We start from the raw sequence: 14158 nt of genomic DNA on the forward strand, positions 1-14158 counted from the left end.
TAACCATTTTATGAATGGAAAAAACAAATAACAGACTTGTCATAGAAATATCTTGCCTAATAGCCTATGGTTATACTCACAAATCATATAGATAATTATCCCCACTACAGCCCCACTGTTGTGAAAACAAACCATGATGGTCAAATCCACTTTTTATTTATTCCACCAAATTCAGGTCTCCTGCCAACACAGCAGTAAACTGGGGTACAGTGACTGCTCCGATGTCTTTATGTCTCTGTTTGAAACTTCAGTGATACCGATCTTACAGTAAAATGAAATCTTGACTGCTATAGCAAAAGATCAGAATTGAGAACTGACCCTACTTCATTATCCCATGTGCAAGAATACTGTTCATGAAGGCACCATGAAGATGGATGAAGATCAGCAATGACCCTCCCTTCTGACCTCAGCATGGGTTCCTTTTACTTCCTCCCCTGGACCCCAGCAGCAGGAGGCTTCTCTCCCTCACTCATCACCTGCTTGTCTGTCTGCTCTTTTGAAAATGCAGGCTTTGTAGAAGCTTGGACCTTAAGGTGCCTGCTGACACCTAAAATAGTGCCTGACATGGCAGATTGGCTGATTGGCTCAATAAGCACGGAATGCACTGACTTAGCTTCTGAGAAATGAAACAGAGCGGGTAGCCTCACCTTCTCACAACGCATTCAACCAGCTTCACCTTCTGTCACCTACTCATGGTCCGGTTCCATGTCAAAGCGCATGCTGGGACAGATGCACTTTCACTGGTTTGTTTTTCTGCATCCTTCAAAATGTCAATGTAATATTAAAAAAAAATACATAAAGGAGCCCGTCCTATATCTATCCCTGATCACTCTGCTCTGCTCTGCCTGCTCCAGGAACACATCTGTATGTTTCCTGTTTATCCATCCAGAGTTTCTTTATGCAGATATTAGCAAATTCACCTACAAACCTTCATATCCCAGTCTTTCTTACATAAAAGTACCATACTCTCTACACTGTCCTCCACCTTGCTTTCTGCACTTGGCAATGAACCTGGATGTCATTCCACATCAGAACACGGACCTTCCTCACTCTCTTTTAACAACTGCACTGTACACATACACCGCGCTTCAACCACTTCCTTATGACTGATGACCCTGGGTGGCTTCTGATGTTTTGGCGTTATACACAGTTTCAGTGATAACCTTATACAGATGTCATTTCATTACCTGGGCAGGTGTTATGTATAGGGAAGATTCCCAGGACAGGACTGCACATCTGTAATGCTGGTTCATACCACCAGACCCCTTCTGTCAGGTTGTTAAAAATAGTGTTAGCTGGCTATAAAGAGGTGTGATGCCTTAAACATATGGATATGGCATTCGTCACTAGAATTTTTCCCATTCTTGTTAAAGGGAATGCTAACCTAATTCTTCAGTTTCATTAAACACAGACACTTTAAAATGTAAATCAATGCAATATCACCCGATGATGGTCAGTGGTAGTTTTCCTATTCTACTTCCATCCATCAGGTCTCTACCCTAACAGATTTTCCTGCTAGAAACCTATTAGAGGCTCTCTAAAGGCTAGCAATAGGCTCTCTAATAAAGCCTTGAAAGCCTAGTTAATACAGGGGGAATTAAATTTTTATAAGCGTATTCAGCAGTTCTAAATCAGCAGCAAATATTTTTTTCCTCACAATACCCAAAATGACATGGAAAGAAAAACACAAATGAATATTTAAAGCCTTTATTCATTCCAATGCAGGGGACCACCCCCCCAAACAAGTTTATATTCTCAGAGTTTTTAGTAATTCATGACTCTTTTTCACAGTGAGAATCTAAAATTAGAAAATGATGCCTATTTGCAGAATTAATGAAAAGGTCTTTTTCCCACTCCTTTTAGAGAAGGCATGAGGAAACAACATAGTTTCACATGAGAATCTTGGCTTTCAGGAAACTGGCCCTCCAGCTTAGGTTATTTATCATAGTCAAGGAGCACAAAAGCAAAGATTTGCTTTTGTACCAGCGCAGTTTGCTAAATACAAGTATACTAGACTAAATTCATTTCTTTGTTTGATACACAGTTGACCCTTGAACAATGTGGTGGCTGGGGTACCAGCCCTCCTGAAGTCAATAATTCAAGTATAATTTAGAGTGGTCCTTCCATACCCACAGTTCTGCATCCCAAGGATCAACTAACCACACATGATATAGTACTGTAGTATTTTCTACTGAAAAACAACTACATATAAGTGGGGCCACAGAGTTCAAATCCATGTTGTTCAAGGGTCAACTGTACTACTGCAAGATGCCTTCAATATATTTTAAAACCACTTGGCATGGACAGTATGATATCCTCCCCATGCTCTCGAATGTAAACTTCAATCCTAGAGACAGTTTGTTAACCTTAATCAATAACTCATACTCCATCCACCAAAGACACACAAGAGCATCTTTAGCTGCTGTATTCATACTGGCCCCAAAGTATAAACAAATATCTACCAAGTGTAGAATGGATATCTAAATTTCATACAATGGAGTACTACACAACAACAGGAAAAAATGAACAATTTACATATGCAACAACATAAATGAATCCCACAAAATGTAAGTATGACTCCATCTATATGGAATTTAGATCAGGCAAAACTAATTTATGGTGACAGAGGTCAGAACAGTGATTACCTCTGGGCAGGGGGATGTTGCTCCAACTGGAGAAAGGGGACCCAGGAGACTTCAGTGATGGAAACGTTCTACCTCTTGATCCAGGTGGGCATTACATGGGTAAAAGTGTTTGAGATTTGTGAACTCTGTGCATGAGTGTATGTGTGCTCAGTCATACCAGACTTTTTGTGACCCCTGTGGAGCCCGATAGGCTCCTCTGTCCATGGAATTTTCCAGGCAAGAATACCAGAATGGGTTGCCATTTCCTCCTCCAGGGATCTTTCTGACTCATGGATCTAATGCACATCTCCTGCACTGGCAGGAAGATTCTCTACCACTGTGCCACCTGGAAACATCAACTATACTTCAATTTTAAAAACACACAGAAAAACACCACACTATCAAAAAGACTCTCAAACACCTCAGCTAGCTCTAAATGGCATTGGAAACATTTATGGGGCATATAAAATGCAAGGTTAAACCCCAAACTGCTGGGTTTAAAATGAGTTGACTGCCTCTTTCTCTCTGGTAAGTGTACAATTTATCTAACCAGTATCAATGCTGTTTGTCCAACCTACAGCTTGACCTACAGGTCAAGGCAAGGGTGAGGCAATACCAACCTGTCTCAACTGATCCCACGAACTAAGTCATTTCCAAATTTTCATCTCATCCTGCTATAGAGTCACAGTCTCTAAACTTTGAATCCGCCTGCTCCGAGAACAAGAGCTAAATGAGCAAAATCAGAGCAGCTCCCTAAATGTATTAAACATAAAGCAACATGCCTTAGGGATCATTCAGTTAGTCCTGCTTTCTCCTTCCTCCAATGAAGCAACTATAGCAATATAAAGTCAATTCATTGTATGACCTGACCTCACGGGGGGAAACTGAACAGGAACTGGTATTAGAGGATATTAAAAAAGCATTAATTGTATTATTTGTGATCATATCATTTTGGTTATATGAGGAAATTTCCTTCCATCTTTCCTTCTCTCCTTCCTTCCTTCCTCCCTTTCCTCCTATGGGAGTAACACGTAATCCATACTAAGAATTGTTAGGGTTAGAATGTCAAGATATCTATTTTTTAAATGGACATATAACATTGCATAAGTTTATGAAAGTGAAAGTGGAGAGTGAAAAAGTTGGCGTAAAGCTCAACATTCAGAAAACGAAGATCATGGCATCCGGTCCCACCACTTCATGGGAAATAGATGGGGAAACAGTGGAAACAGTGTCAGACTTTATTTTTCTGGGCTCCAAAATCACTTCAGATGGTGACTGCAGCCATGAAATTAAAAGACGCTTACTCCTTGGAAGGAAAGTTATGACCAACCTAGGTAGCATATTCAAAAGCAGAAACATTACTTTGCCAACAAAGGTTCGTCTAGTCAAGGCTATGGTTTTTCCTGTGGTCATGTATGGATGTGAGAGTTGGACTGTGAAGAAGGCTGAGCGCTGAAGAATTGACGCATTTGAACTGTGGTGTTGGAGAAGACTCTTGAGGGTCCCTTGGACTGCACAGAGATCCAACCAGTCCATTCTGAAGGAGATCAGCCCTGGGATTTCTTTGGAAGGAATGATGCTAAAGCTGAAACTCCAGTACTTTGGCCACCTCATGCGAAGAGTTGACTCATTGGAAAAGACTCTGATGCTGGGAGGGATTAGGGGCAGGAGGAGAAGGGGATGACAGAGGATGAGATGGCTGGATAGCATAACGGACTCAATGGACGTGAGTCTGGGTGAACTCCGGGAGTTGGTGATGGACGGGGAGGCCTAGCGTGCTGTGATTCATGGGGTCGCAAAGAGTCGGACACGACTGAGCGACTGATCTGATCTGATCTGATGGTGTACATCACGTTGCTCTGATATACTTACACACCGCACTGTGATTATCACTACAGTGTTAGCTAACACCTCCACTGCCTCACATAATTACCACTTCTTTCTTGTGGCAAGAACATTTACCATCCAGTCTCTTAGCAACTTTCAAGTATATATTAATAACAGAGTATGTTAACTATAGTCACCATGCTATGCATTAGGTCCTTGGAAATTATTCATCTTTGAACTGCAAGTCTGCACCCTTTGATCAACATCTCCCCAATTTCCCCACCCCTCACCCCATCCCTGATAACTGCTGTCCTACTCTCTGCTTCTACAAGTTCAGCTTTTTTTAAGTTCCACATGAAAATGATGATATCATACAGCATTGGTCTTTCTTTGTCTGATTTATTTCACTTAGCATAACACCCTCTAGGTCCATTCATGTTGTTACAAATGACAGGATTTCCTTTCCTTTTTTCTCATGACTGAATAATATTCCATTATATCAATACTATATCTTCTTTATCCATTTGTACATTGGTGGATGCTTAGCTTGTTTCCATGTCTTGGTTATTATCAATAATGCTGCAATAATATATCTTCATTTTACTTTAAAGTATCTTAGCATTTTTTGCAAATGGAGTGAGTTATGGGATTTTTCTGGTGGTTCAGTGGTTAAGCCTCCATGCTCTAATTCAGGAGGCACAGGTTCGATCCTTGTTGGAGTACTAAGATCCCACATGCCCCAAGAAGTGGCCAAAGAAACAAATAAGATAAACAAATAAAGTGAGTTAAATAAGCAAATGAAAGAATGAACAGCTGTCCTGACCCAAGGTGGTTAGTGGAGGACCTGGGTAACAGCCATGCATCCCTCCTCTAATGTTTTACAAAGGATCCTTTACATTCCTTCGTATTCCCAACACCAGAGCAGCTACTCAAGGTGACCACAGAATCCCAGAAGGTCATTTAAGCTCTGCCCACTCAGCTTTGGGGGGGCTCTACGCGCTACAAATTAGTGTGGCAAACTGGGCTTTGATGAAACAAATAAGTTGATAGACTGGCCTTCTTCTCAGTTCCAAATGATCAAGTAATGGCCAAACAGTCATTGAACACTGCACTGAGTAGACATCTATCCCAAGTTTCTATGACCATATCAATGTACCAAGAAACTAGAATCTCTCATCACATAATAACATGACCTAACAGAATTAGACAGCATATTAAAAAGCAGAGACATTACTTTGCCAATAAAGGTCTGTCTAGTCAAGGCTATGGTTTTCCCAGTGGTCATGTATGGATGTGAGAGTTGGACCATAAAGAAAGCTGAGTGCCAAAGAATTGACGCTTTTGAACTGTGGTATTGGAGAAGACTCTTGAGGGTCCCTTGGACTGCAAGGAGATCCAACCAGTCCATTATAAAGGAGATCAGTCCTGAGTGTTCATTGGAAGGACTGATGTTGTAGCTGAAACTCCAATACTTTGGCCACCTGATGCGAAGAGCTGACTCATTTGAAAAGACCCTGATGCTGGGAAAGACTGAAGGTGGGAGGAGAAGGGGATGGCAAAGGATGAGATGGTTGGATGGCACCACTGACTCAATGGACATGAGTTTGGGTAAACTGTAGGAACTGGTGATGGACAAAGAAGCCTGGCATGCTGCAGTCCATGGGGTCGCAAAGAGTTGGACACGACTGAGCAACTGAACTGAACTGAAAAGAATTAGTGTATATTCATACAGTAATAGCCATGAACTGCTTACTATATAGCAGAGACTATTCTAAGTGTTTGACAAGAATGATCTGAGTTAATCAATGCAACATCCAAAAAGATCACTGTCTCCATCATACAGATTAAGGGACTGGAGCATAGACAGGTCAAGAAAGTTGCCATGACTACAAAGCCCAAAGGGACAGCATCACTTTTGAGAACGACTCACCCCATTCCACATAGTCACACTGGATGTTTTTCACTGGGAGAAACAGTCCAGGGGTACTTCTCACTGCTGTCCTTAAAAATAGTACAAAAGAATGAAAACAAAAGGTAAAAGAGAAAAACAGAATCCAGCCCACAGGCCGAAACACAATGTCCGACATCAGAAAAATCTTTCACTTTGTTTTCCTCGTGAAAAATCCAAACCACTTGAGTGCTGTCTAACCCTCTTCTCCAACCAAATCTGGAAAGAGTCAGGCAGCTCTGCGATTTCCCCTCTACAGAACTATCCAGAGGCTCCCAGTGGACAGCAGAGGCTGAGGCCACTGGACACCAGAGGCCAAGGCTGCCCAGGAGCCTCTCATCCAGATGTGATGGGCAGCTGCCACCAGTCCCTACAAGGGCACCGGGCGAGTTTCACAGAAAAGGTTTCACACACACACACACACACAGAGGAAATAAAGGAAGATGCCACTGACCGTCCAATGCCTTCTCTAACCCTTCCAGTCCTGACAATGGCTTTAAATGAACCTTTAAAATTAAATTACTTCATTAAAGTGTGTCTTCAAAGCTAAAATGAGATATAACACTTTAAAAATCAGATTGAAACAACCTATCCTAGAAAAGGTGAGGTGTCTTATGCTGAACTAGGGACACTGGCTGTTGGAATGGTCCCACCCCAGAACTCTTTCCCTCCATTAATCCAACAGGAGTAAGTTAAGGGTGTATCATGTACTCTTGGAAGAAGTCATAGAATTCTCAAAGGACATCAAAGTCAAATCACAGCACATGGAGCATCTGAAAAGCAGAGGGAAGGTTAGACTAAAAACCAGATCAACGAGAACCAAGAGTTCTAACTCCAAAGGGCTCAGTAATTATTGGCACGGACATTTCTGCAAAGGGCCTTGATCACAAAAAGAAAAAGAATTTTTATCTTGGCTACTTTCCCTACTTGAAAAACCTGAGTTTCCTCAAAAATTAGCAGGCTGAATGAAGAAGATAATTAAGGCAAACAGGCCGTATTTTCCTATCTGCCATGGAAATGAACGAACGCTGGTATCGACAAATAACAAGAGACTCTTCACATGGAACCACTTCCTTTCACTAGCCGGGAACTTTTCGTTCCTTCTCCAAATTTATTATTGTTAAAATTAGTATTTGACATTCACCAAATGCCAACAGCGGGCCTCTATCTGCTATTATGACTACATCATTTGTTCACCCCTGAACTGACTTTCAAAACATTGTTAACTTCAGCCCAGAAAACTAGAGTCAGGCACAAAGATAAGGAAGGCAATTCAAAGTTATACTAACAATAAAAATAAATTAGCAATACAATTTTCAGCCATTGTCAAGGCATGCTTTATGGTTTTTACATTAAAAAGACTGGGAACTCTTTTCTTTCTTTCCTTCTTTCTTTTTATGACTTCAAACAGTGCAAATGCAATTGTTATAATGGCTTAAGGCAAGTCAGGAAAAGAACTTGGGGCAGTCTCCTGTCTAAAAACACGTGTTGACATTACTAGGCAATGAAACTTTGCAAACTTAAAGGCAAGTTCCTCTATCCCGCCTCCTTTCTTACCCATATTATGGTGCTAAGCATCTCACAGTTGGGAAAGGCAAGGCCAACATGGAAGCCAGTAAGGTAACTGGAGACAGGAGGCCGATGCCCATACTTCAGCCACAATAAAAACGGCAGAACCAAAGCTACTTCAAGCTAAACTGTAGCCATGCAGTTCCAAGGTGGTTTCATTTCAGAACTCTCATATTAACTCACCTAGCATATTCTCTTCCTCAAAGTCTCAGAGACCAGGGAAATGGCGATTTCCATGGTCCTTCTCATGTCCGACTGTATGAGCACAGTCATGGTTCATGTCTCCAGGAAGGCAATTACACTATTATATTGGAACCACCAAATTCTATGCTTGTCTGTCCCTTTTCCTCCAAGACAGAGCCCTCAAAACACCAGAGACACCATTTGTCCATCTGTCTGTCTGACAGCAGCACCTGGCTCAGACTGGACATCCATCATCTCCATTCCATAAATACTGAATAGATCATTATAAACACAGAATACCCGAGAAGACTTTCTGCTCATAAATATCCTTCCTGCTCAAGCCAAAACTTCACTGTTAAAGGTTAATTCCTTTGGCTGTGTCTTCCAGTCTTTAACGAAGTAGATCTCTCTGAAAGGTGTCACTGTTTTCTCATCTGCTGTGAGAAAATGTATAAAGGGAGTAAAATGAAATGACTCAAAACCAAAGGGAAAGATTAAAGAGGAAAAAAACAGTGAGGAAGGAGAAGAGGAAAGAGTAGAGGAAATGAGAAAAAGATAAGGTGGGAAGGAGGCAGAGCAACACCCGCCTTCTTCAATTCTGCCTGGAATCCAGCATCACTGCCTCGTTTCCTGGAGGAACTGAGGGTGTTCCCGGGTGCACTCACTCCTACCGTGCTTCTCCTTACAAATGAAATGGAGGAAGCAGGTTTTCACTGTTCCCAAAATGCTCAACGGTAGTTGCAAGTTTACCTTTGATCCTTTTTTCCTTTTTAGAAAAGAAATCAAAACAAAAACAGAGAAGAGCACTCTGCACACCACCTTTCACCACCTCAAAAAGCAACATCCTTAGACTTCTGACCTGAAGGTGAAAGGTCAAGGTTCGCAAACTGTTTGTTGCTCAGTCGTGTCCGACTCTTTGCAGCCCCATGAACTACAGCCCACAAGGCTCCTCTGTCCATGGGATTTCCCAGGCAAGAATACTGGAGTGGGTTGCCATTTCCTTCTCCAGGGGATCTTCCCGACCCAGGGATCAAACCTGCATCTCCCACACTGCAGGCAGCTCAAGGTTCAGAGTGACAACTAAAAATAGTGACCAGGAAAGGAAGGGCTTTGCAGATCCAACTGAAATAAAACATTAAGAGAATGAAGGTGTGCGTCTATATAATATTTAAGAGAAATCAAAGTTTTAAGGAAAAAACACTAGGAAAGATCACTTGAATAACTCCTTGAGCACATGGTTTAAATTTTATTGAGTTTTCAGTCCATTCTAACTCATTAATAAGACTCAGAGAATTATAACTGCTGCATTTTTATGCCATCAAAGAGATTCTCTTCTAGGGCTTTAAATGAATAGCAAATTTCCATTCTTTTCACCTTTATGTGCGTGAAAATTCTATTTATAATATATACATATGTATGTGTATACATATATATATATCCAAAAGGACTAAAATACAACAAGAGTGGCAGGGGGAAAAAAAAAAAAAAACGAGCAACAGATCTACTCTTTCATAATTACTACCTATTTTAAAAGAGACTTTTATGAGGAGTTACAAGGGATAAACAAACTCCAGGCCCAGGGAGCTTCATCTCTGTCTTTCATCAGATTTAAAGAGAAGTTTCTGCTATAAAGTAAGACATGTCAGGTCACTAAATTTTTCCCCATTTTGTTTGGACAAACGATATCTCCTCAGCCTGCCTGGTATCCAAGACATAGCAGAGAAATGAAGGAAGTGCTGGCCCCTCTCAGGACTTGGGGACCAGCAAGTTCAAGTGCAAACCACTCGGGAATGCAGCTCCACAGCTTGTTCGTGCAGCAGATGTTGACACGGACGATGCTAAAGGAAGGAGAGAGGATGAACAGTTAGAAGGAAGAATCCACAGTTGTCTTCACAGCTGAGCCCTCACATGCAGGCTAACAATACAATGCACATTCCAGGTGTATCAATTTCATCTCCATGGCACACGGAACGGTGATAAAGCTTCCTGTAAATAAAAAGGGATGTGCATCCACAAAATAATTTTGAAAACATGTGGCTCTTGCTGTCTGGCCTCCAGTAAATAAATGCACCCATAGACCAGCACTTTCAATAAATATGAAACCACAACAACCAACCATTCTGGTCTCTGAGACACACGTAGTCTTTTAACCCACAGAAAGCATCTGTCATATAACTTCAAAAAATGAGCTGCAGAAAGAAAAATAATTTTAGCCTGTGGGATACAGAACAATAGTCCTCAGACAGTGAGGCACTGGGGCTGGGAATACAAGCTCCTGGGAGACGCAGACAAGGATGTCTGACCTCTGTCCTACCCAGACGATGGTCTCCTACCCATGAGAGGTGCATGGCTCGGTTTTAATAACTGGGAGGGGAAGATGAGAAAGACTCCTGCACCAGAAGGCTGAGGTCTTGGGAAGATTCCATGGAAAACTCAAATCTAATACAAGTATTATGTCTTTCTAAAAGACAAAAATGGAAGTTACATAGTGCTGTTTGAGGATGTTGTTTATACTCAGTGTCCAAAGGCAAGTCTCTTCATTTTTTGTTCTCTAACTGAAGTCAAACTGTTAACTATGTAGTAGAATGGGGCAAAGCAGAGGGAAGAGAAGACATCCTCTATGCTACAGAGAATAAACCCATCACGTCTCTACCTCGATGCCTCAAACTTCAGAAGTTGTGGCAAGAATTTTAAATCTTAAGGTTAATGATCCGTAGCATGACTCCAAAAATGCAGACCCAGTGCCCCTGGTAAGTGATCTGCAGTAGTAAGCAAATATGATTACAATCATGGCATCTGGTCCCATCACTTTATGGCAAATAGATGGGGAAACAATGGAAATGGTGACAGACTTTATTTGCTTGGGCTCCAAAATCACTGCAGCTGATGACTGCAGCCATGAAATTAAAAGACACTTGCTCCTTGGAAGAAAAGCTATGACCAACCTAGATAGCATATTAAAAAGCAGAGACGTTACTTGGCTGACAAAGGTCCGCCTGGTCAAAGCTATGGTTTTTCAAGTAGTCATGTATGGATGTGAGAGTTGGGCCACAAAGAAGACTGAGTGCTGAAGAATTGATGCTTTTGAACTGTGATGGAGGAGAAAACTCTTGAGAGTCCCTTGGACTGCAAGGAGATCAAACCAGTCAATCCTAAAGGAAATCAGTCCTGAATATTCATTGGAAGGACTGATGCTAAAGCTGAAGCTCCAATATTTTGGCCACCTGATGTGAAGAACTGACTCCTTAGAAAAGACCCTGATGCTGGGAAAGATTGAAGGCAAGAGAAGAAAGGGACGACAGAGGATGAGATGGTTTGATGGCATCACCGACTCAATGGTATGAGTTTGAGCAAGCTCTGGGAGTTAGTGAAGGACAGGTAAGCCTGGCATGCTGTAGTCCACGGGGTCACAAAGAGTTGGACATGATCGAGTGATTGAACTGACTGATGATTACAATATTTAACTCCTGGACCAGTGAAATTAATACAAAGAGCATCTCAGCAAATAGGAAAGTGGCCACAAGGCAAAGACTTTGCCCAGAGAGCTCTACTGTTGGAAAAGCCTGGACTGAACATGCCATTTAAGAAAAGAAGTGAATTAACGTCCTGGGGAGTTAAGCCTTTTCATGCCTCTAATTCAGAGAGGACAAGAGCCATACAGGTAATTCCATCAGGGCAGAGGACCAACAAGGCCATTACCTGATACGAAGCAAAGGACGAGGGGTGGAGAGAAGAGGCCAAGAGCTGCTCAGAACAAGGATTCTTCTCCAAGGCAGGGCTGAGATCAGGGGCCAAATTGAAAAGGATGAGGACCAATGGAGCCTTAAAGCCTGAACTAACAGACAGTGAGTCGTCCCTGTGACACTGAGATTCTAAACACAACCATTCACCAGGTGAGGCCTGACTCAGAACACCCAGCAGAGATACAGAGCAGAGATGTGGCAAGGAGCAGGGCCTCAAACGTGTATTTGTTCTGCAGGCTGTTGGTCGGGGCTCTCGAGACAAATGGAACCAGGAGGGGATACAGAGAGATATCTGGGGAGACATGTTACAGGAACTGGCTCACGCAGGAAACTGAGAAGTCCCGCCATCTGTTGTGTGCGAGCCAGGGAATCCCAAAAGCCAGAGGTGCGATACCTTCTGAGTTCAAAGGCCCAAGAAGCAGGGAAGCCAATGGGTTAAGTACCAGAGTCTGAAGGCCCAAGAACCGGGAGCTCCGATGTCCAAGAGCAGAGGAAGATGGACATTCAGCTCAAGAAGAGAGTGAATCTGCCCTTTCTCCATCTTTTTGTTCTTCTCAGGCCCTGAGGACTGGACGAGCCGCCCCCCACACACACCCTCTGCTTTATGCACTGCACTGATTCAAATGCTAATCTTCTCCTGAAACACCCTCACAGACACACCCAGAAATAACGTTCAACCAGCTACCTGGGCAACCCCTTAGTCCAGCCAAAATCTATTACTGCAACAATGCTCTGAATCCATGGCTTTGCTTTTCTTTCTTTTTTTGTGATTTTTATTAGTCAATATACACCAAGTGCCAGCTTCCTGGAGAACCACGTGTAACGCATTTTGGGGAGACAATAAAATAAGATCCTGTTCCCCTTCAAACCAGGTGAACCCTGAACAAGCGTTCCAAAATTCCACGTGTTGGAACTGACAGAGTCTGCTTCCCTTGGGCCAATTTCATCCTTCTTTTGTTGACTGAATCATCAAGGAAAATTGGAAGGCAGGGGGCAGAATGGTAAGAAAACCTAGACCATTTTGTTAGAAAAAGCAAATATAAAAAATATCAAACCCTTCAATCTGAGAAAGGAGCAAAAACAACAACAACAATAAACAATCATGTTGCAACCTGGAAGAGGAAATGAGGGCGGAAAGAGTATCGATCGTTGGCAATTAAGTCCTGTGGTCTGCAGAAGAGCACTCTGTAGGGATGAGAACAAGCAGCGAATCTCCAGGAAAGGGCCAGGCATCAAAGGATCTGAGGCTAGGAAAGGTACTCAGCTGGGAGACCAGGGGATCGCCACGTCGCTCTCGTCTCTAAGAGAAGAACAGCATCAAGAGGGTAATTCTGAGGTGTGTTGAGATGAAATCCGAACCAGCACCAGGTGTGCAGTATGTGGCCTTCTCCTGGTGACATGACATCATCTGTGCCCCGCTCACCACTTCCCCATTTGAGTGCGGTCAGTGGTTCTCAGTTATCCAGTGGGAGCTGGTGAGTGGCTTTGCAGTATCTGCATTTACTTTAATTGGCTGGGTCTTATACAAGACTCTCCCCAAGGGTCTCCCCTTGCTGTGTAGGCTCTCCCATCACTGATGCATCTCCATCTTGGGGGCAGATGGCTGGAATCTGGGCTTCAAAGGGTGCCAAGCGTGACCCCAATGAGAGCAGAGAACGGGTGACAAGGAAACCATGAGGTTGGACAATGGGGAGTCTTCAGGGAGCAAGCAACCCCAACAAGTCCAGTGGCATAGGTAAGCAACCCCAACAAGTCCAGTGGCATAGGTTAAGTGCTGACACTTACCTATGGTACCTATGGCACCTAACACCATCCATCCATCCAACTATCCATCCATCCATCCATCCATCCATTCATTCCCACTTTGGAGGGAAAGTAAAAGACTTCAAACCTGGCCCCAGCCTCCTGGGTTGAACCTGCCAGAGACACATGAACACAGACAGAGCAGACAAATGAGCCCCGGAATCACCCACAGCGTTGCCTGCAAGCGCATGTGGGCTGATGGAAAGGCTTTGGAGACACAGCTTCACACGGGTGAGAAGCTCTCTGGGGCTGTCTTCCTTCCTCCAGGGGCAAGTTCCAGTCCACCTCCACTCTCACTAACAACAACTCCCTCTCTCTCACTGTCACCAAAGGTGAAGAACTGCTCCCAGTCTCTGGAAGAACAATTACGCCAGCCCTGATGCACCTGCAGACCTGGAAACCATCCATCCTCAGATTCACCCCAAACTCTTCCTCACACAGAAGTCAGACCCAGAGGATCC

At 43.0% G+C, this 14158-nt stretch overlaps 1 protein-coding gene and 1 non-coding gene across 4 annotated transcripts in view; both read right to left on the bottom strand.

The window, feature by feature from the left end:
- CAMK1D (calcium/calmodulin dependent protein kinase ID) overlaps window positions 1-14158 on the bottom strand; it is a 392897-nt gene that overhangs the window by 310477 nt on the left and 68262 nt on the right. The gene's annotated exons all lie outside the window — the stretch shown is intronic.
- On the bottom strand, window positions 1281-1409 carry LOC112578966. The gene has a single exon (XR_003103405.1). It is a non-coding gene; the product is annotated as a U6atac minor spliceosomal RNA (small nuclear RNA).

Source organism: Bubalus bubalis, chromosome 14 (assembly GCF_019923935.1).
Source record: "Bubalus bubalis isolate 160015118507 breed Murrah chromosome 14, NDDB_SH_1, whole genome shotgun sequence".
Taxonomy (NCBI): domain Eukaryota; kingdom Metazoa; phylum Chordata; class Mammalia; order Artiodactyla; family Bovidae; genus Bubalus; species Bubalus bubalis.